The sequence below is a fragment of the Hypanus sabinus genome, chromosome 4, assembly GCF_030144855.1.
Source record: "Hypanus sabinus isolate sHypSab1 chromosome 4, sHypSab1.hap1, whole genome shotgun sequence".
Taxonomy (NCBI): Eukaryota; Metazoa; Chordata; class Chondrichthyes; order Myliobatiformes; family Dasyatidae; genus Hypanus; species Hypanus sabinus.
Window position 1 is genome coordinate 189,780,929 of NC_082709.1, and position 22,569 is coordinate 189,803,497.

Below are 22,569 nucleotides of genomic sequence, written 5' to 3' on the forward strand. Positions count from 1 at the left end.
GGCCACACTGTATGATCTCTTGTTGAGCTTTCTGCTCCATTGATTCTGTTGTCCATTTTAACTTTTCTTATTTTCACTTTCCCTTTAACTCCATCCTTATATTTCCAGTTCATCCCCTTCCCCCCCACTACTTAGTTTAAACACATCCATGTTGCAGTGGCAAACCTGTTTGCCAGAATGCTTGTCTCCGCCTATTGAGGTGCAACCTGTCCCTTTTGTACAATTCATCCCTATCCCAAAACAGATCCCAGTGGTCCAAGAATGTAAATCCTTGCTTCCTCAGCCACCAGTTCCTCAGCCACACATTCAGATCCATTATCTCCCTGTTCCTGCTCTCTCCAGGACGAGGAACTGGAAGCAAACCAGAGATAACCACCCTGGAAGTCCTGCTTTTCAGCCTTCTTCTGAGTTCTCTGAAGTCCCGCTGCAGAATGTCCTTCCTCTTCTTCCCGATGTCATTTGTGCTGACATGCACTACCACTTCCGGCTGTTCACCTTCACCCTTGAGGATTCCCTGCAATCCGTCCATGATGTCCTGGATCCTAGCACCAGGGAGGCAACACACCATCCTTAAATCTCACCTGTTGCCGCAGAAACCCCTTTTCGTACCTCTTACTATGGAGTCCCCTACTACCATGGCTCTTCCTGATGTCTGACTTCTCGGCTCTGCTTCTGCACCAATTTACAGCTCGCAGACCTGTCTACCTCTCAGACTGGCAGTATCTTCTGTCCTGACAACTTCCAAGAGGGTGAACCTGTTTACGAGAGGTAAATCCCCTAGGGTCTCCTGTACTTCAAGCATCTTTTCCTTCCTTATCGTCGCCCCCTTTCTCTCTTCCAGTATCCTCAGTGTAATGACCTCACTGTAGGTCCCGTCAAGAAAATTCTCGTTTTTGCGGATAAACCTGAGGTCATCCAGTTCTTTCTTCAGTGTTGCAACATGCTCCTTCAGAAGCTGTATCTGGACACACTTTCCACAGCTGTAGCAGCCGGGGGCCAAAGACTGTCAACCTAAAGACTAGCACTTTTCTCACCAAGCACTTCCCTCGACCAGGTCTTCATATCATCTGCAAACTTTATATCAAAGCCATCAATTCCATCATCCAAATCATTGACATATAATGTAAAAAGAATCAGTCCCAACACACACCCCTGTGGAATATCACTAGTCACTGGCAGCCAACCAGAAAAGGCTTCCTTTATTCCTTCTCCTTGCTTCCTGCTAATCAGCTACTGCTTTATCCAAGCTATATTCTTTCCTGTAACACCATGGGCACATAACTGGTTGAGCAGCCTCATGTGTGGCACTTTGTCAAAGGCCTTCTGAAAATCCAAATTCACAACATCAACCAGACAGACAGACACACTTTATTGATCCTGAGGGAAATTGGGTTTTGTTACAGCCGCACCAACCAAGAATAGTGTAGAAATATAGCAATATAAAACCATAAATAATTAAATAATAATAAGTTAATCATGCCAAGTGGAAATAAGTCCAGGACCAGCCTACTGGCTCAGGGTGTCTGACACTCCAAGGGAGGAGTTGTAAAGTTTGTTGGCCACCAACTCTCCTTTGTCCATTCTGTTTGTTATTTCTTCAAAAAATTACAACAAATTTGTCAGGCAAGATTTTCTCTTGAGGAAACCATGCTGACTACAGCCTATTTTATCAGTGCCTCCAAGTACCCTGAGACCTCATCTTTAATAATCAACTCCAATATTTTCCCCAACTACTAAGGTCAGACTAACTGGCCTATAAGTTTCTTTTCTTCTGCCTCTTTCCCTTTTTGAAGAGTGGAGTATCATTACAATTTTCCAGCCTTCCGGAACCATTCTAGAATCTAGTGATTCTTGAAAGTAATTTACTAAAGCTGTTTGATTTGCAGAGCACTTCCTACATTCTTTGTTTTAGTTTGGGGTTCTCTTGGAGCATTTTTGTTTTTTTCTATTACCTATTATGATGCTAGTATATCATACTTTTGTTCTTCTTACATTAAAAATTATGGAATTCTCAAGTTCCCTGTATTTGTTTCATCATTCTGTAATTATAAATGAACTTATGGTGCTGCAGCACCATGTTCAGCCTGTTTATTATCTGTTGCTGCTATTTTTGTAGACTTTGCCCTCCCCGGTAGCATACAGTTCTTTGATTCAAGATTGCTTAATATCAGTTCATGTACACAAGTGTAAAGGAGAATGAAATAATTGTTACCCCAGATCCGAAGCACTACAAAAAAAACACAATAAGATAAATGAACATAATAATAATAAAAGTGCAATAAATATAAATACATAAGATAGCTGATATAAATAGACTGTTTTTATGTCCTGTATAAATTCATAGCAATGCCATTGGCACGAGATTCTCGCTCACAGTGCTGAATTCTATAGGAACATCTCAAATCAAATCAAGTTTAATTATCATTCAACCATACATGACCACAACCAAATGAACAACATTCTCTGGGGGCAAGGTGAAAAACATTAACAGCACATTCAAAATAGTGAGCAAAAATAAATAATGTCACCCAAAAAGCACATATATAGTCCAAGACCCTCAGTGACATGACCAACAAAGTTATGGTCATGGTTATGGTAATGCACAGACGCACACAATTCAGCCTGTCATCCCACTAATTGAACACTGGAGGGCAGCACCAATGGGAGAGGCTGATCCTCAGCCAAGCACGCATGCAATGTTGCATTGGCTCCAATTTCTCCTCATCAGGACTGCAGCAGCAGGCAAGTCCACACTTTGAGGTCTAGTTCTCACTACAATTGAGGCTACGCAGCTCCCATGCAGCCTGCCTCAATACCAAACAAGGAAAACAGGCCAGCAGAATCTTACGTTATCAATAAAATCTTACATGTCCAACAGGATCTTGCAATCGCAAGAGAAATATCCAAGACAATCACTGATGGTTACAATAATCCCCGCCTTGGCTCATGCATCTATTATGCATCTAGTACTGGGTTACAGTCAGGAAGGGGAATGGGGTTAAGGAGCCCGTGCGGAGAAACTCTCTGGCCAGACCCTTTAACAACAGGTATATCATTTTAGATACTGTTGGAGGGATAACAGATGACCTAATAGAGAAAAGTCACAGTAGTCAGATCTCTGACTCAGAAGGCAAGGGCGAAGAAGAAGCATGGTGATGATAGGAGATTCATTATTTTGGGCAAGAGGCAGGAGGTTCTGTGGGCAAGAACTATATTGCCAGATGATATGTTGCCTCTGGGGTGCCAGGGTCTGGGATATCTCAGATTGAGTCCTCAGCATTCATAAGTTGGAAAGTGAACAGCCAGAAGTCATGGTCCATATTGGTACCAATGACATGGGTAAGATGAGTGACAAGGTTCTGCATAGGGAGTTCAGTGAGTTAGGCTTTACGTTAAAGGGTAGGACCTCTAGGGCTATGACCTAAGGACTGCTACCCATGTCTTATGCTAATGAGGCCAGAACTAGGAAGATTTAATACAAGGCTAAGGAGTTCATGTAGGCGATGGCATAAGAATTTTGGATTACTGAGCTCTTTCCAGGGAAGGATAGTTTGCACTTGAAATAGAGGGGGACTAATATACTAAAGGGAAAGATTTTTAATGCTGCACGGGGAGGGGAGGTGGGTAGTGTGGGTTGCAGGAGGATGGGATCTAGACAGCCAGACAGTTAGTGGAGAGCTTGTGGTGCCAGATGTTGGTAAGATCTCAGACAAAGTTAGGAATCTAAAGGTTGAGCATGGTGAGACTATTTGTCCTGAGCTACATATATTTCAGTACAAGAAGTATTGTAGGAAAGGTGGATGATATTGCGGAAGATGAGGTAGCTGGTTTACAAACAGAGTAATGTGTAGTGAGGAGAGGCTGTTGACAGGTAAAAATTGCAGTCAACAGGATGAGTTGCAATGTAAAAGGTAGAGATATTTGGAATAAGGGAGATGAATTTGTAGCACCGTTGCAGATTGGCATGTATGATGTTGTAGGCATCACTGAATCATGGCCGAAAGAAAATTATGACTGGGAGCTTAATGTCCAAGGATACACATTTTACCGAAAAGACAGGAAAGCAGAAGGGGCAATATTGCACCGATGGTAAAAAAAAAGAAATCAAATCATTAGTAAGAAGTGACATAGGATTGGAAGATGTTGTATCATTGTGGATAGAGCAAGGGTAAAAAGATCCTAATGGGAGTTGTATACAGACCCCCAAACTGTAGTAAGGATGTGGCTACAAATTACAATGGTAGATAGTATATGCATGCCAAAAGGACAACATTACAATATGCAGGTAGACTGGGAAAATTAGCATGGTACTTAATTCCAGGAGAGAAGATTTCTAGAGTGCCAATGAGGTGGCTTTTTAGAGCAGCTCAGGTTTGGGTCCACTTGGGGATTAACTATTCTGGTTTTGGTATTGTGTAATGAATCAGAATTGATTAGAGAACTTAAGGTAAAAGGACCCTTAAAGACAAGTGATCATAATATGATTGAAGTTACCCTGAAACTTGAGAAGCAGAAGCTTAAGTCAGATCTATCAGTATACAGTGGAGTAAAGGGAATTACAGAGGCATGAGAGAGGAATTGGTCAGAATTGACTGAAAAAGAATACTGGCAGAGATGACAGCAAAGCAGCAATAGCTAGAATTTTGGGAAGCAATGCACTAGGCACAGGATATATACATCCCAAAGAAGAAAAAATATACTAAAGGAAAGATGACACAACTGTGGCAAACAAGAGAAATCAAAGCCAACTTAAAAGCCAAACAGAGGGCATATAATAGGGCAAAAATTAGTGGGAAGTTAGAGGATTGGAAAGTTTTTAAAAATCAATGGAAGGCAACTAAAAAAGTCATTAAGGTAAAGATAGAATATGAAAGTCAGCTAGCCAATAGTATTGAAGAAAATATCTGAAGTTTCTTCAGACATGTTAAGTTAAAAGAGGTGAAAGTGGATATCAGTCTGCTAGAAAACAATGTTGAAGAGGTAATAATGGGGGACAAGCAAATGGAGGATGAACTAAATAACACATGCAAAATACTGGCGGAATTCATCAGACCAGGCAGCATCTATGGAAAAGAGTACAGTTGGCGTTTTGGGTCGAGACCCATCAACAGGACTCGGGGTCTGGGCCCAAAATGTCGACTGTACTCTTTTCCTAGACGCTGCCTGGCTGCTGAGTTCCTCCAGCATTCTGCAGGCATTGCTTAGATTTCCAGCTTCTGCAGATTTTTCTTGTTTGTGATTGGATGAACTGATTAAGTATTTTGCATCAGTCTTCACTATGAAAAATACTAGCAATATTGTGGAAATTCCAGGTGTCAGGGATCTTTAAGTTTGTGAAGTTACCATAACTAGAGAGAAGGTTCTTGGGAAACTTGAAGGTCTGAAGGTTGATAGGTCACCTGAACCAGATGGTGTGCACCCTTGGTGTCTAAAAGAGGTGACTGAAGAGATCGTAGAGGCATTATTAATCATCTTTCAAGAATCACTAAATGCTGAAATGGTTCCGGAAGACTGAAAAATTGCAAATATCACTGCACTCTTCACGAAGGGCAAGAGGCAGAAGGTAGGAAATGATAGGTCACTTAGTCTGACCTCAGTGGTTGAAAGATATTAAGAAGCAATGATTAAGGATGAAGTCTCAGGGTATTTGGAGGAGCATGTTAAAATAGTTTGTAGTCAGCAAGGATTCCTCAAATGGAAATCTTGCCTTAAAAATCTGTAGGAATTCTTTGAAGAAATAACGAGCAGAATAGACAAAGGAGAATTGGTTGATGTAGTGAACTTGGATATTTAGAAGGTCTTTAACAAGGTGTCTCAAATGAACCTGCTTTAACAAACTGCGAGCAAATGTAATTACAGGCATGATTCTAGCATGGATAAAACAGAGGCTGATTAGCAAGAGGCAAAGAATGGGAAAAAAGAGGACCTTTTTAAGAAAAACTTAGATAGGTACATGGATGAGAGGGTATGGTCCAATCACCTAGGACCAGAAAGCCTATTCTGTGCTGTATCTCAATAAAAAAAAAGACTCAGTAACATGCTGGTTAGTAAATGAATTAGCTCCTGTAAATTGTTGTGGTATAGCTGACTGGTAGGAGATTAATGAAGAGTTGATGGATATATGAGAGAATAGATTACAGAGTGAGGGAATGGGATAGCTTTGAGAACCAATATGGACTTCATCAGCTGACTGGCTTCCAATGTCATAATGAAATAGAAAATGTGCCTTTGAGTATTTCTTTAAACTAGTTCCATCTCTCTGGCCATAATTGAGACTGGTAGACTATAAGACCATAAGGCATAGGAGGAGAATTAGGCCATCTGGCCTTTCGCGTCTGCTCCGCCATTCAACTATGGCTGATCCTTTTTTCTATCTCCTCCTCAATGCCAGTTCCCAGCCTTCTTTCCGTTACCTTTGATGCCATGTCCAATCAAGAACCTATCAATCTCTGCCTTAAATACACCCAACAACCTAGCCTCCAAAGCAGCATGTGGCAACAAATTCCCCAAATTCATCACACTTTGGCTAAAGAAATTTCTCAGCATCCCTGTTTTAAAAGGGCGCCCCTCTATCCTGAGGCTGTGCCCTCTTGTCCTGGACTCTCCTACCATGGGAGACATCCTTTCCACATTTACTCTGTCAAGGCCTTTCAACATTCGTAAGGTTTCAGTGAGATCACCCCGGAACCATCTGAATTCCAGCGAGTACAGACCCAGAGCCAACAAAAGTTCTTCATATGATAACCCTTTCATTCCTGAAATCATCCTTGTGCACCTCCTCTGGACCATCTTCAATGCCAGCACATCTTTTCTAAGGTGAGGGGCCCAAAACTGTTCACAATGCTCAAGGTGAGGCCTCACCAGTGGCTTATAAAGCCTCAGCATCATATCCTTGCTCTTGTATTCTAGACCTCTTGAAATGATATGAAATGGTATTTGCCTTCTTCACCACCCACTCAAACTGCAAGTTAACCTTTAGGGTGTTCTGCACAAGGACTCCCAAGTCCCTCTGCATCTCAGCTTCCTGGATTTTCTTCCCATTTAGAAAATAGTCTGCACATTTATTTCTACTACCAAATGTATGACCATGCATTTTCCAACATTGTACTTCATTTGCTACTTTCTTGCCCATTCTTCAAATCTATCCAAGTCCTTCTGCATCTTACCTGCTTCCTCAACACTATTTGTCCCTCCACCAATTCTTGTATCATCTGCAAACTTGACAACAAAGCCATCTCTGCCATCATCTAAATCATTAAGTAAAGCATAAAAAGAAATGGTCCCAACACCGACCCTGCGGAACACCACTAGTCACTGGCAGCCAACCGGAAAAGGATCCATTTATCCCCATTTGCTGCCCCCTACCAATCAGCCAATGCTCTAACCATGTTAGTAACTTTCCGGTAATACCATAGACTCTTAACTTGGCAAGCAGCCTCATGTGCAGCACCGTGTCAAAGGCCTTCTGAAAGTCCAAATATACAACATCCACTGTATCCCCTTTATCTACCCTACTTGTAATCTCTTCAAAGAATTCCAACAGGTTTGTTTGTCAGGCAGGATTTTCCATGAAGGAAACCATACTGACTTTATACTGTTTTGTCCTGAGTCACTATGTACTCCATCATCACACCCTTAACAACTGACTCTAAAACATCTTCCCAACCACTGAGGTCAGACTAACTGGTCTATAATTTCCTTTTTGCTGCCTTCCTCCTTTCTTAAAGAGTGGAGTAACATTTGCAGTTTTCCAGTCCTTTGGCACCTTGCCAGAGCCCAATGATTTTTGAAAGATCATTTCTAATGCCACCACAATCTCTAATGCTACCTCTTTCTGAATCCTAGGGTGCAGTTCATCTGGTCCAGGTGACTTATGTACCTTTAGGTCTTTCAGCTTTTTGAACACCTTCTCTCTTGTAACAGTAACTGCACTCACTTCTCTTCCTTCACACACTACAAAATCAGGCATTCTGCTTGTGTCTTCCACAGTGAAGACTAAGGCAAAATACTCATTTAGTTCATCAGCCATCTCCTTGTCCCCATTATTATTACTCCTGCCTGATTTTCTAGTGGTCCAGATCCATTCTCATTTCTCTTTTATTTAGTTGAAAAAACTTTTACTATCCACTTTGATATTAATTGCTAGCTTGCTTTCATATTTCATCCTTTCCTTTCTAATGATTTTTTAGTTGTTCTGTAGGTTTTAAAAAACTTCCTAATCCTCTATCTTCCCACTAATTTTTGCTTTATTGTAAGCCCTTTCTTTTGCTTTTACAATAGCTTTGACTTCCCTTGTCAGACATGGTTGTACTATTTTACCATTTGAGTACTTCTTCATTGTTGGAATACACATGTCCTGTACCTTTCTCATTTTTCCAAGAAACACACACCATTGCTGTTCTACTGACATTCCTGCCTGCATCTCCTTCCAGTTTACTTTGGCCAACTCCTCTCTCATACCACTATAATGTCCCTTACTCCACTGAAATACTGCTACATCAGACTTTACTTTCTCCCTATCAAATTTCAAGTTGAACACAAACAAACTTTCTGGAGTTGGATGGCGGGTGGCGACTCCAGTGGAGTCGATGCCTCAGCATTGGTCACAGTTGATTTGCTAAGGTCATATATTTTACACATAAATACTTGCTCTGAAAGTGGAACTTTTTCCAAATGTAGCAATGGTAGTTTTTCTCCAGAGAGCTCAGGCCTCTTGATGAACACATCAGAAGGATGAACAGAAGTGGAAACTGAGCTGCGTCCTGGATTGTGATTTTATTTTATGCATTGTGGTCAGTGAAACTAGTGCACTTTCAGAAAGGTGGCTCTGAGACACAATCCTGTGCCCAGTCTCACCATGGATGTTTATTGTAGTTAGAGATGGCCCCCAAGCTACATAGAACATAGAATAGTACAGCACAGTACAGGCTCTTCAGCCCACAATGTTGTGCCAACCCTTAAACCCTGCATCCCATATAACCACCCACTTTAAATTCCTCCATATTCCTCCAAGATGATGGGAATGCTCAACTGTTTCCAGGATCTCAACCTTGTGCCCAGTTGTGGAAGTCATTTACTTTCTAATTATGGCATAGAAGACCAGTCAGCCATCAGGTCTGTTACCCTTTGCTGAACTCTCAAATCCTTCTTCAGATAACGAGACCAAATCTGCACATGGTATACAACTCAATCTTACCAAGGCCCTGAACAACTGCAGCAAGACACCTCTGCTTCTCTACTCAAATTCCCTTGCTATGAAGGCCAGCATACTCTTTCTCTTAACCCCAGCTGCATCTACATGCTTACTCTCAATGACCAGTACACAAGGACATCCAGTTGCTTTGCTGTTCCCCCTTTTGCATTCACCTGTATGAATAACCTGACAGCCATCCACATTTCACTGTATCTGTCATATAATCCCTACTCTTTCAACCTGTCCAAGTCACAATGGAGATTCTCTTCCACCAGCTCAGAGCTCACATTCCCAACCAGCGAGGGAAATTCAAATGTGCAACTACATAAGAAGCTACGGGCCAATACATCACAGTTACATTCCTCTCACCATCAGTAGTATCTGCAGAAGGCACAGCATCAAGAAGGCAATGCCCATCATTAAAAACACAAAGATACCAGAAATCCTGAGAAATGCACACAGAATGCCAGAGGAACTCAGCAAGTCAGGCAGCATCTATGGTGGGTAATAAACAGTTAATGGCTCTTCATCAGGATTGGACAGGAAGGAGGCAGAAACCAGAATTAGAATGTGAGAGGAAGGGAAGGAGTACAAACTGCCAGGTGATAGGTAAAACCATGTGGGGGGAAGCTGGGTGGAGGGGGACCAGGATGAAGTATGTATGAAGTTGGGAGGGGATAGATGGAAGAGACCGAGGAAGAAGGAATCTATTAACAGAAGGTAGTGGACCATGGAACCAGAGGAGGAGTTAGGGGACCAGAAGGAGATGATAGGCAGGTGAGGTGAAGAGAGAGGGAGAGAAGGTAACCAGAATTGGGAGAAAGAGAGAAGATAATTTAGAGAAATTGATGATCATGCATCAGTTAAAGAAATCATCAAAGATCCTCAGCAGCTGGCTATGCCATCTTCTTGCAGCCACCATTATGCAGGGGGTACAGAAACCTGAAGTCTCACACACCAGGTTCAGAAATGGCTATCCCCTTCAACCAGTCAGTTGTTCAATCAACCAGAAAAACCCTAATCACAATAGTTTCTCAACAATATGACAGTTTTGGTCACTTTATACTAAATGAACTTTGGTATTTACATCATTAGATAAGCAGCATTCACAAGAAAATCATGAATTAAACATAATTTATAAAAAACATCACAAAATGCTGGAGGAACTCAACAGGTCAGGCAGCATCTATAGAAATGAATAAACAGTCGACATTTCAGGCAGAAACCCTTCTTCAGGACATTTTGATGATTTCCCTTCTTGTGTTTGTGATAGACATAAGCTGTATAATTTATGTTTATTTTTGTGAGTTGGTGCTTATACAATGCTCTGTGCCCGTGATACTGCTGCAAGTAGATTTTTCATCGCAACTGTGAATATGACAATAAACTCGACTTTGAGCTCCTGCCAACCTGATACTCTCTCTGAAAGCAAGCGTAGAAGAAACTGAGCCTGGGTAATTTTCCCCACACTGAAACATCTGCAGTGTCTGCCACTGTATCTGCGTGTTCAGATCTTGACAACATAGTTATCTCAGGATCCATTGTAAGATTAGAGTAAAGATCATCCCAAAACTGAGGTCACTTTATAAGTTTAATATCTGAAATCAGATACTTTTTTCAATGGAAAATTGACTACTAACATTTTCCAACTAGTCCATTTACACTGACAAATTTAGTAACATTAAATAATACATTTTAGAAATATAATGTGGTATTTGTGTTCTGCCAAGCCCAATCCTTGGAAAAAAACAGCATGTGCTTTGTTTTTCACTCTCGGTACATGTGAGAAAAATAAACTAACTACCGATTACCAATGACCAGTCCTTATCTCCATTACAGGTTCCCTGCATTACTAGCTCAGGGTTTTTCAGTGTACACGTACAAGATAACATTATAATTATGTCAAGTCCCTGTGATGCCAGGTAAGGCATTGAGTTAGGCACCAGTTTCCATTGCTGGAAATTAAATCCAGAGTAGATGACAGCCTTCTAGACATAGTGATCATAAGGGTCCAATATTCAATGGGTCTGAGAACACTTGCCACTGGGGACTATTGTAAAATACAAAAGTACTCTGTATGATAATTGGCAACTTCTCTGAAGTTAAGATTATATTGTATGGAATAAATGTCTCACTGGTATGCATTTTTGAGACTAGAGTGGAGACAGACACACTCTGCATATAGAACAGCCCTGGGGAAACACTTGATGCTGGTGCTGAGAAGTAAGCACAATTACCACATTCAAAAGGGCAAGTGAACGGGTTTACGACATTGTACAGTGGAGCCCTTGGTCTAGTACGAACCATTCTTATGCTAATGAAATCCTTGGTTATGTCAAGACTGTGAAAATCATGAAACATTGATCAACTGAGGAAATAAGTATAAAATAATGGAAAAACAAAGGGTCTTTGACCTGCATCATAAATTCTGTCTTTCTCCCCAAAGCTATGTCCCAATCTGCTGATTATTTCTAACATTCTGGAGCCAGCAAATATTTTGACATATACCAAGAACATAAAACATAGAACAGTACAGTTCCTTCAGCCCATGATATTGTCCTAACCTTATAACTTACTCCAAGATCAATCTAAACATTTGTCTATCTAAGAATCTCTTTATAAGTCCCAAATATATTTGCCTCTAACACCACACCTGGTAGTGCGTTTCATGCACCAACCACTCTCTTATCTTTAACATCCCTCCTCCTATTAAGCCCCTTCATAATAGCAATTTGCACTCTTGGGGGAAAGGCTCTGGCTGTCCACTCTACTTTTGCGACTTGTCATCCTGTAAACTTCTGTTAAGTGACGTCTCACCTCCTCCACTCCTGAGATAAACCTGAGCTTGCTCAACCTATTCTCATAAGACATGCTCTTTCATCCAGAGAGAATCTTGGTAAATCTCCTCTATACCTTCTCCAAACCTTCGAAATCCTTGAGGTGATCAGAGCTGGACACACTACTCCGAGGATGGAGATGTTGGAGTACAAGTAGAGACAGCTTGTAGGGAGTTTGTGAGGAAAGATAGGCAGATATTAAAGCAAAGATGCACTTATCCTGATGGTATGAGATGTGTCTATTTTAATGCAAGGAGTATCATAAACAAGGTGGATGAACTTAGAGCATGGATCAATATGTGCAACTATGACATTGTGGCCATTACAGAGACTTGGATGTCTCAGCAGGAATGGGTGCTGTGTGTGGCAGGCTTTAGATGTTTCAAAAAGAACAGAGAGGGAGGCAAAAGAGGTGTGGGCATGGCGTTGCTAACTAGGAGTTGTGTCACGGCTTCAGAAAAAGAGCAAGTCATGGAGGGTTGGTTTACTGAGTTAGTGTGGGTGGAAGTTAGAAACAGGAAAGGGGTAATAACTCTTCTGGGTGTTTTTTTTTTATATAGACCCCCCCTATAGTAACAGGGATTTCAAGGAGCAATAGGGAGGCAGATGCTGGAACGGTGCAATAATAATAGGGTTGTTGTGATGGGTAATTTAACTTTCTTAATATTGATTGGCATCTCCTGTACGCAAGGGGTTTAGATGGGGTGGAGTTTGTTAGGTGTCTTCAGGAAGGTTTCTTGACACAATATGTATATAAGCCAACTAGAAGAGAGACTGCACTTGATATTTTAATTTGGAGCAAGAAAGCTGCAGGTGAATGGCTGATTTTTCAGAGTAAAGGGAGTGTTTTTACTACTCGGGGTTAAAGAGAGGTGAAACTGCACAGGCACGTGACGTCAGCCAGTAGAATGCGAAAGGTTTAAAAAGAAGACTGCCATATCCAGCGGGCAGTGGAGTGAGGGGCAGTAGAGTTATATGGCTTTGGCTCAACGGGCTTAGGTGGTAATGGGATGAGGCAAGGTAGGTTTACCTGTGCTATTTGCAGAAAGGAGGTAGTATGTGTGTGAGGCCAGTTTCCTGTGCTTGGTGTCAGATGTAGAGGGTCCTGGACTCTCCCAGCCTCCTGGACGACCATATCTGCACCAGGTGTGTAGAGCTGCAGCTCCTGAGGGACTGAGTTAGTCAGGTCAAGTCAAGTCACTTTTTATTGTCGTTTCCACCATAACTGCTGGTACAGTACACAGTAAAAACGAGACAATGTTTTTCAGGACCATGGTGCTACATGAACAATACAAAAACTACACTGAACTACGTAAACCAACACAAAAACTATACTAGACTATAGACCTACCCAGGACTGCATAAACTAACACAGAACAAAACAACAAATAATAAACAAGACAATAGGCGCAGCAGAGGTCAGTAGGTTGGTAGTCTGATGGCTTGGAGGAGAATCTGTTACATAAATAATCAACGGAATAGCGGTGTCCAGGATTCTGTCTCTTTCTGTACTCCTGCCGAGTATTTCGTTGCCACAGATGTAGCCCAATTTAATGTCCATTGGAGAGCAGAATGGACGGGAGAGCCAGCTGGCTAGGGCTTGCTTTTTTCCTGGCACGGACTCCTGCCCGCTTGCTTCACTTCCACTTCCTCACACACCACTTATGACGTCACCAACTCTGGCCACCGGTATCAGGCAACTCGGAGGACTGCAGGCCCGATTCCCTCAGCAAACTGCAGTCGCGCAATCTAACCAGCAGATTTTCATGAAGGTTTGTTTTTGGGCGATCTCTGTATTGTAGCAGTATCTGGCGATGGTAGATAGACGCTCTGTTATTCATTGCCCTAAACCCTAATTGTGCCTTAAAATTAAATTAAAAAACTGAACTAAAGTAGCACCAGATCCGAAAGGCCACTGCTGCTGTGTGCCGCGCCGCCTAGCTAGGGAACTGGAGATGCAGCTTGATGACCTTTGCCTGGTCAGGGAGAGCAAGGAGATGATAGAAAGGAGTTATAGGCAGGTGGTCATGCCAGGGCCACGGGAGACAGACAAGTGGGTCACAGTCAGGAGGACGAAGGGGAAGAGTCAGGTACAAGAGAGTACCCCTGTGGCTATGCCCCTTGACACTAAGTACTCCTATTTGAGTACTGTTGTGAGGGGGACAGCCTATCCGGGGGAAGCAGCAGTGCCCGTACCTCTAGCACAGAGTCTGGCCCAGTGGCTCAGAAGGGTAGGGAAGGGAAGGGAAGAGGAAGGCAGCAGTGATAGGGGACTCTATGGTTAGGGGGTCAGACAGATGATTCTGTGGACACAAGAAAGAAACTCGGATGGTAGTTTGCCTCCCAGGTGCCAGGGCGCGGGATGTTTCAGATCACGTCCACGATATCCTGCAGTGGGAAGGTGAACAGCCAGAGGTCATGGTACATATTGGTACCAACAACATAGGTAGGAAAAGGGAAGAGGTCCTGAAAAACAGCTACAGGGAGTTAGGAAGGAAGTGGAGAAGCAGGACCACCAAGGTAGCAATCTCAAGATTACTGCCTGTGCCAAGCAACAGTGAGAAGAGGAATAGAATGAGGTGGAGAATAAATGTGCGGTTGAGGAATGGAGCTAGGGGCAGGGATTCAGATTTCTGGATCATCGGCACCTCCTTTGGGGCAGGTGTGACCTGTATGAAAAGGACGGGTTGCACTTGAATCCTAGTGGGACCAATATCCTGGTGGGGAGGTTTGCTAAGGTAACTTCAGAGAGTTTAAGCTAGAATTGTTGGGGGGTGAAAACAGAACAGAAGAGACTAGAGAAGAGGAGGTTGGTTCACAAATAGAGAAAGCTTGTAGACAGTGCGAGAGGGAGGATAGGCAGGTGATAGAGAAGGGATGTGCTCAGACTGAAGGTTTGAAATGTGTCTATTTTAATGCAAGTAGTGTTGTGAACAAAGCAAATGAGCTTAGAGTGTGGATCAGTACTTGGAGATATGATGTGGTGGCCATTACAGAGACTTGGATGGCTCAGGAACAGGAATGGTTACTTCAAGTGCTGAGTTTTAAATGTTTCAGAAAGGACAGGGAGGGAGGCAAAAGAGGTAGGGGCGTGACACTGTTGATTAGCGATACTGTAACAGCTGCAGATAAGATGGACGCCATGGAGGGATTGTCTACAGAGTCTCTGTGGGAGGAGGTTAGGAACAGGAAGGGGTCAATAACTTTACTGTGTGTTTTTTATAGGCCGCCCAATATTAACAGGGATATCAAGGCGAAGATATGGAAACAGATCCTGGAAAGGTGTAATAATAAGAGTTGTCATAATGGGAGATTTTAATTTCCCAAATATTGATTGGCATCTCCCTAGAGCAAGGGGTTTAGATGGGGTGGAGTTTGTTAGGTGTATTCAGGGATAATTCCTGACACAATATGTAGATAAGCTTACAAGAGGAGAGGCTGTACTTGATTTGGTATTGGAAATGAATCTGGTCAGGTGTCGAATATCTCAGTGGGAGAGCATTTTTAAGATAGCGATTATAATTTTATCTCCTTTACAATAGCATTGGAGAGAGATAGGAACAGACAAGTCAGAAAAGTGTTTAATTGGAGTAAGGGGAATTATGAGGCTACCAAGCAGGAAATTGGAGGCTTAATTTGGAAACACATGTTTTCAGGGAAAAGTACGGAAGAAATGTAGCAAATACTCAGGGGATATTTGAGTAGAGTTCTGTATAGGTATGTTCCAATGAGACAAGGAAGTTATGGTAGGGTACAGGAACAGTGGTGCACAAAGGCTGTAATAAATCCAGTCAAGAAGAAAAGAAAAGCTTACAAAACTTTCAGCGAGCTAGGTAATGTTAGAGATCTAGATTATAAGGCTACTAGGAAAGAGCTAAAGAAGAAAATTAGGAGAGGTAGAAGGGGTCATAAGAAGGTCTTGGCAGGCAGAATTAAGGAAAACCCCAAGGCAATGTGAAGAGCAAGAGGACAAGAAGTGAAAGAATAGGACCTATCAAGTGTGACAGTGCGAAAGTGTGTATGAAACCGAAGGAAACAGCAGAGGTACTTAATGAATACTTTACTTCAGTATTCACTTTGGAAAAGGATCTTACTAATTTATAATGATGACTTGCAGCAGACTGAGCATGTAGATATTAAGAAAGAGGATGTGCTGGAGCTTTGGGATAGCATCAAGTGGGATAAGTAGCTGGGACCAGACAAGATTTGCCCCAGGCTACTGTGGCAGGCAAGGGAGAAGATTGATGAGCCTCTGGCGATAATCTTTTCATCATCAATGGGGATAGGAGAGGTTCCGAAGGATTGGAGGGTTGCGGATGTTGTTCCTTTATTCAAGAAAGGGAGTAGAGATAGCACAGGAAATTATAGACTAGTGAGTCTTACCTCAGTGGTTGGTAAGTTGATGGAGAAGATCTGGAGAGGCAGGAATTATGAACATTTCGAGAGGTATAATATGATTAGGAATAGTCAGCATGGCTTTGTCAAGGGCAGGTCATGCCTTAAAAGCCTCATTGAATTTTTTGAGGATGTGACTAAACACATTGATGAAGGAAGAGCAGTAGATGTAGTGTGTATGGATTTCTGCAAGGCATTTGATAAAGTACCCCATGCCAGGCTTATTGAAAAAGTAAGGAGGCATGGGATCCAAGGGGACTTTACTTTGTGGATCCAGAACTGGCTTGCCCACAGAAGGCAAAGAGTGGTTGTAGATGGGTCATATTCTGCATGGAGATCGGTCACCAGTGGAGTGCCTCAGGGATCTGTTCTGGGACCCTTTCTCTTTGTGATTTTTATAAATGACCGGATGAGGAAGTGGAGGTATGGGTTAGTAAGTTTGCTGATGACTCTAAGATTGGAGGTGTTGTGGAGAATGTAGAGAGCTGTCAGAGTTTACAGCGGGACATTGATAGGATGCAAAACTGAGCTGAGAAGTGGCAGATGGAGTTCAACCCAGATAAGTGTGAAGTGGTTCATTTTGGAAGGCCAAATATGATGACAGAATATAGTATTAATGGTAAGACTCTTGGCAGTGTGAAGGATCAGAGGGATCTTGGGGTCCGAGTCCATAGGACGCTCAAAGCAGTTGCATAGGTTGGCTCTGTGGTTAAGAAGGTATATGGTGTATTGGCCTTCATCAATCGTGGAATTGAGTTTAGGAGCTGAGAGGTAATGTTACTGCTGTATAGGACCCTGGTCAGAACCCACTTACAGTACTGTGCTCAGTTCTGGTCACTTCACTACAGGAAAGATGTGGAAACTATAGAAAGGGTGCAGAGGAGGTTTACAAGGCTGTTGCCTGGATTAGGGAGCATGTCTTATGAAAACAGGTTGAGTGAACTCGGCCTTTTCTCCTTGGAGTGACGGAGGATGAGAGGTGACCTGATAGAGGCATAAAAGATGATGAGAGGAATTGATCGTGTGGCTAGTCAGAGGCTTTATCCAGGGATGAAATGGTTGCCACAAGAGGACACAGGTTTAAGGTGCTGTGGAGTAGGTACAGAGGAGATGTTAGGGGTAAGTTTTTTACTAGAGAGTGGTGAGTATGTGGAATGAGCTTCTGGCAACAGTGGTGGATGTAGATCCGATATGGTCTCTTAAGAGACATTTAGTCTCTTAAAAGAGACTTCCGGCAGACCACAGTATGTGCACTTGCAACACTGTGTGTCAGACAGAATGGTCAGCAGCACTGGGGCTCCACAGGGGACTGTCCTGTCTCCCTTTCTCTTCACCATCTACACCTCAGACTTCAACTACAACACAGAGTCTTGCCACCTTCATAAGTTTTCTGATGACTCTGCCATAGTTGGATGCATCAGCAAGGGAGATGAGGCGGAGTGCAGGGCTACAGTGGGAAACTTTGTCACATGGTGCGAGCAGAATCATCTGCAGCTTAATGTGAAAAAGACTAAGGAGCTGGTGGTGGACCTGAGGAGGGCTAAGGCACCGGTGACCCCTGTTTCCATCCAAGGGGTCAGTGTGGACATAGTGGAGGATTACAAATACCTGGGGATACAAATGGACAATAAACTGGATCGGTCAAAGAACACTGAGGCTGTCTACAAGAAGGGTCAGTGCCATCTTTATTTCCTGAGGAGACTGAGGTCCTTTAACATCTGCCGGATGATGCTGAGGATGTTCTACAAGGCTGTGGCGGCCAGTGCTATCATGTTGGGAATTGAACCTGGTCAGGTGTCAGATCTCTTGGTGGGAGAGCATTTTGGAGGTGGTGACTCCAACTCTATCTCCTTCACCATAGTGCTGGAGAGGGATAGGAACAGACGATTCGGGAAAACATTTAATTAGGGTGAGGGGAGATATGTTGCTGTCAGGCAGGAACTTGGGAGCATAAATTGGGAGCAGATGTTCTCAGGGAAATGCACAGCAGAAATATGGCAAATTGTATAGGGAACATTTGCATGGAGTTTTGTACCGGTATGTTCCATTGAGGCAGGGAAAGGATTGTAGGGTTAAAGAACCATGGTGTACAAAGGGTGTAGAAAATCTAGTTAAGAAGAAAAGAAAAGATTACAAAATGTTCAAGAAACTTTGTACTGCTGGAGATCTAGAAAATTACAAGGTTGCTCGGAAGGAGCTTAAGAATGGAATGAGGAGAGCAAGAAGGGGCCATGACAAGGCCTTGATGAGCAGGATTAAGGAAACCCCCAAGGCATTCTACAACTATGTGAAGAGCAAGAGAATAAGCCATGTGAGCACAGGACCAATCAGGTGCAAAAGTGGAAATGTGTGCATTGAGTCAGAGGTGGTACCGGAGGTACTTAATGAATACTTTGCTTCTGTATTCACCAGAGAATAAGACCTTGGCAATTGTGGGAATTGCTTACAGTGGACTGAAACATTTGAGCATATAGACATTAAGAAAGAAGATGTGTTGGACCTTTTAAAAAGCCTTCTTTCTTCAGTGGTTGGTAAGTTGATGGAAAAGACGGGTCCTATTTTGCATGGAGGTCGGTGTCCAGTGGAGTGCCTCAGGGATTTGTTCTGGGACCACTTCTCTTTGAGAGTTTTATAAATGACCTGGATTAGGAAGTGGAGGGATGGGTTAGTAAATTTGCTGATGACACAAAGGTTAGGGGTGTTGTGGATAGTGTGGGGGCTGTCAGAGGTTACAATGGGATATCAATAGGATTCAAAACTGGGCTGAGAACTGACAGATGGAGTTCAACCCAGATAAGTGTGAGGTGGTTCATTTTGGTAGGTAGGTCAAATATGATGGCAGAATATATTATTAGTGGTAAGGCTCTTGGCAGTGCAGAGGATCAAAGGGATCCTGGGGTCCAGGTCCATAGGACACTCAAAGCTGCTGTGTAGGTTGACTCCGTGGTTAGGAAGGCATATGGTGCATTGGCCTTCATCAACCATGGGATTGAGTTTAAGAGTCGAGAGGTAATGGTATAGCTATACAGGACCCTGGTCAGACCATATTTGGAGTACTGCGCTCAGTTCTAGTCACCTCACTACCCCAGGAAGGATGTGGAAATTATAGAAAGGGTGCAGAGGAGATTTACAAGGATATTGCCTGATTTGGGGAGCATGCCTTATGAGAATAGGTTGAGTGAACTCGGCCTTTTCTCCATGGAGTGTGGAGGATGAGAGGTGATCTGATAGAGGTGTATAAGATGATGAGAGGCATTGATTGTGTGGATAGTCAGAAGCTTTTTCTCAGGGCTGAAGTGGCTTACAGGAGAGACCTCAGTTTTAAGGCGCTTGGAAGTAGGTACAGAGAAGATGTCAGGGGTAAGTTTGTTATGCAGAGAGTGGTGAGTGCGTGGAATGCATTGCCGGCAATGGTGGTGGAAGCGGATACAATAGGGTCTTCTAAGAACCTCTTAGATAGGTACATGGAGCTTAGAAAAGTAGAGGGCTATGCGCTAAGGAACCTCTAGGCAGTTTCTCCAGTACAGTACGTTACATGGTTGGCACAACATTGCGAGCCAAAGGGCCTGTAATGTGCTGTAGATTTCCATATTCTATGTTCTATGTTCCAAGTGTGGTTTAACCAGATTTTTATAGAACTGTAACATTACCTTGCAGAGCTTGAACTCAATCACTCGACTGGTGAAAGCCTCAACACACCATATGCCTTCTTAACCATCCTATCAACTTGCGGCAGCAAGTTTGAGGTATCTATGGACATGGATCTCAAGATCTGTTGCTCTTAAACTGCCAAGAATCTTGATTTTAATTAACTCTGTATTCTGCCTTCAACTTCCACCTTCCAAAACGAATCCCTTCACACTTTTCTGGGCTGAACTCCATCTGCCACTTGTCAGCCAGGCTACGTATCCTGTCAATGTCGCATTGTAACCAATGACAGCCTTCTACACTACCTACAACATCACCAATCAAGAAGATAAAAACCTCTGAACTATCACAATGACTGGTCTTTATTGCATTAAGGCCTGGAGTATCTACAACAGGCATCACAAAACTCTGGTTTTATATTTTTAAAATATACAAAGCCACTAATACTATCTTTGTGAAATCCTCAAATTTCACTGAAAGGTTAGACAAACCAATATCAGTGTCTTTCCCCGGGTTAACATCCCAACAATGGAGCTTTAGTTCCCCGAGTTAGCTGCATCTCTTTGGCCACATCAGCTGCAAGCCCAATAGAGGACCCATGTATCAGACCATTTGTTCCAAACTCTGTCACAGGAGGAATGAAAAATATCAAAATAATGCTTAAACCTTCCTTGAAGACATGCAAATCTGTACTGCTTCTTGCTAACCTATGACTGCTCAAAATAGATGATAGTTTTAAGAACTTCAAGGTACTGCATGGGGATAACACAGAAGGCCTGTGTAAGTAATAGAAGGCATGTCACAAACTAACCACCTCCCTCATCCCATGACCAATCAGTGAAAGCATCTCCAATTCACATATTGGCCTCATCATCTCATAATCCAAAAACTCAGAATGGAATGAAGTCACCCTTAATCCTGAGGGACTGTCTTAAGAAAAAGATCAGAAATCAAATATGTAAAGGAGCATGTAACACACACAAAATGCTAGAGAAACTTAGCAGGCCAAGCAGCACTTATGGAAAAGAGTATAGATGATGTTTTGGGCCAAGACCCTTCAGAAGTTCTGCTGAAGTGCCAGCCCGAAACATTGACTGTACTTTTTTCCATTGGCGCTGCCTGGCCTGCTGAGTTCCTCCAGCATTTTGAGTGTGCTACTTGGATTTCCAGCATCAGCAGATGTTCTCCTGATTGTGTAAAGGAGCAATCAATACCTTGTCCACACTCCATGTTTGTATCTAAAGTTCAGAAATAAATGGAGAAAGGCAAGTTTGATTGCATCTTAACTCTCTCATGTTTGGGGCAAAGAGATGGCATTGCAGCAACGTATGCAAAACATCAACAATTTATAAGAATAGAATGAAGCAGTAATAATCCAGTAGCAATGCCATAAAACAGACTTTTGATGTGTTCATACACTGACTGAATAGCAGAGTGCTAATTGAGATCATTGCAAGCCATATTACAATAGTGTGGTGAAAATTTATTGTTATATAAAACTTAATTTTTTCATGTAAAATAGAAATGAGTTGAGATTATGTCAGAAACATGTCAACAATGAGATTCTGATTCATTATCTGATCCTATTACCAGCTTTCAACCAATGAAGTATCTGTATGTAAAAGTGATGTAACTGACAAAAGGCTCTCATTACATTAATTACAAGTCCATGATTAAAACTATGGTGTGTGTTCAATGCTCTATAATCGCATGAATGATCTTTCTGGCTCAGAAGGCATTTGAAGCAGACTCTACTCTGTCCCTGCAAAGTCCCCTCAATGTCAGAAAAAATTATTTCATGCAATATTAATTTGATGAAAACTGCAATGACCTTGATGACAATCATGGGGTCTGCAAAGGAAGAACATAAGATCTTCAGTCCAGTTGTTTGTACTCTGATTCTGATTGTGTTATTTAACTCTTCTGCTGTGGGCCCAGCACAGCTAGGTACCTGAGAGGTTGGAGGCAGATATCATGCAGATGGAAGTAAGGGCTTGCACTTACACAAATAACAACTTTGCTGATGTCAGTGTCTGTGGTAATTAGGCCATATTGGGATCATACAGCCTTGTGTTCAGGTGCTGGTGTCCACTGAACTAGTCAAACTCACCTGAGATTAGTGGCTGGTCCTTCAGTTGCCTTGGCAGCAAAATTCAAAAATTCACTTCCTAATAACTCCTGTCTCCCTTCATTCCTGAAAATCCATCACTTTGTCCAGACTTCTGATCACTTATCCTGCAGCTTCATGGAAAACTTCATCTGATAAAATGTCCATGAAGTACCTTGGTGTCACAGGAAGTAGTTGCCAGGCCAAGTTGAACTGGAGTACACCACATATATACACATACATGCATACACACATATACAAAATGCACATTCACCTCATACATAAACAAACACATATACACATAACACATACACACAGTAGGCTCAAGACTGAGCAAAGACAAACAAAACAGAGGGAACTTAACTTGAGGAACAAAACAAGGCACAAGT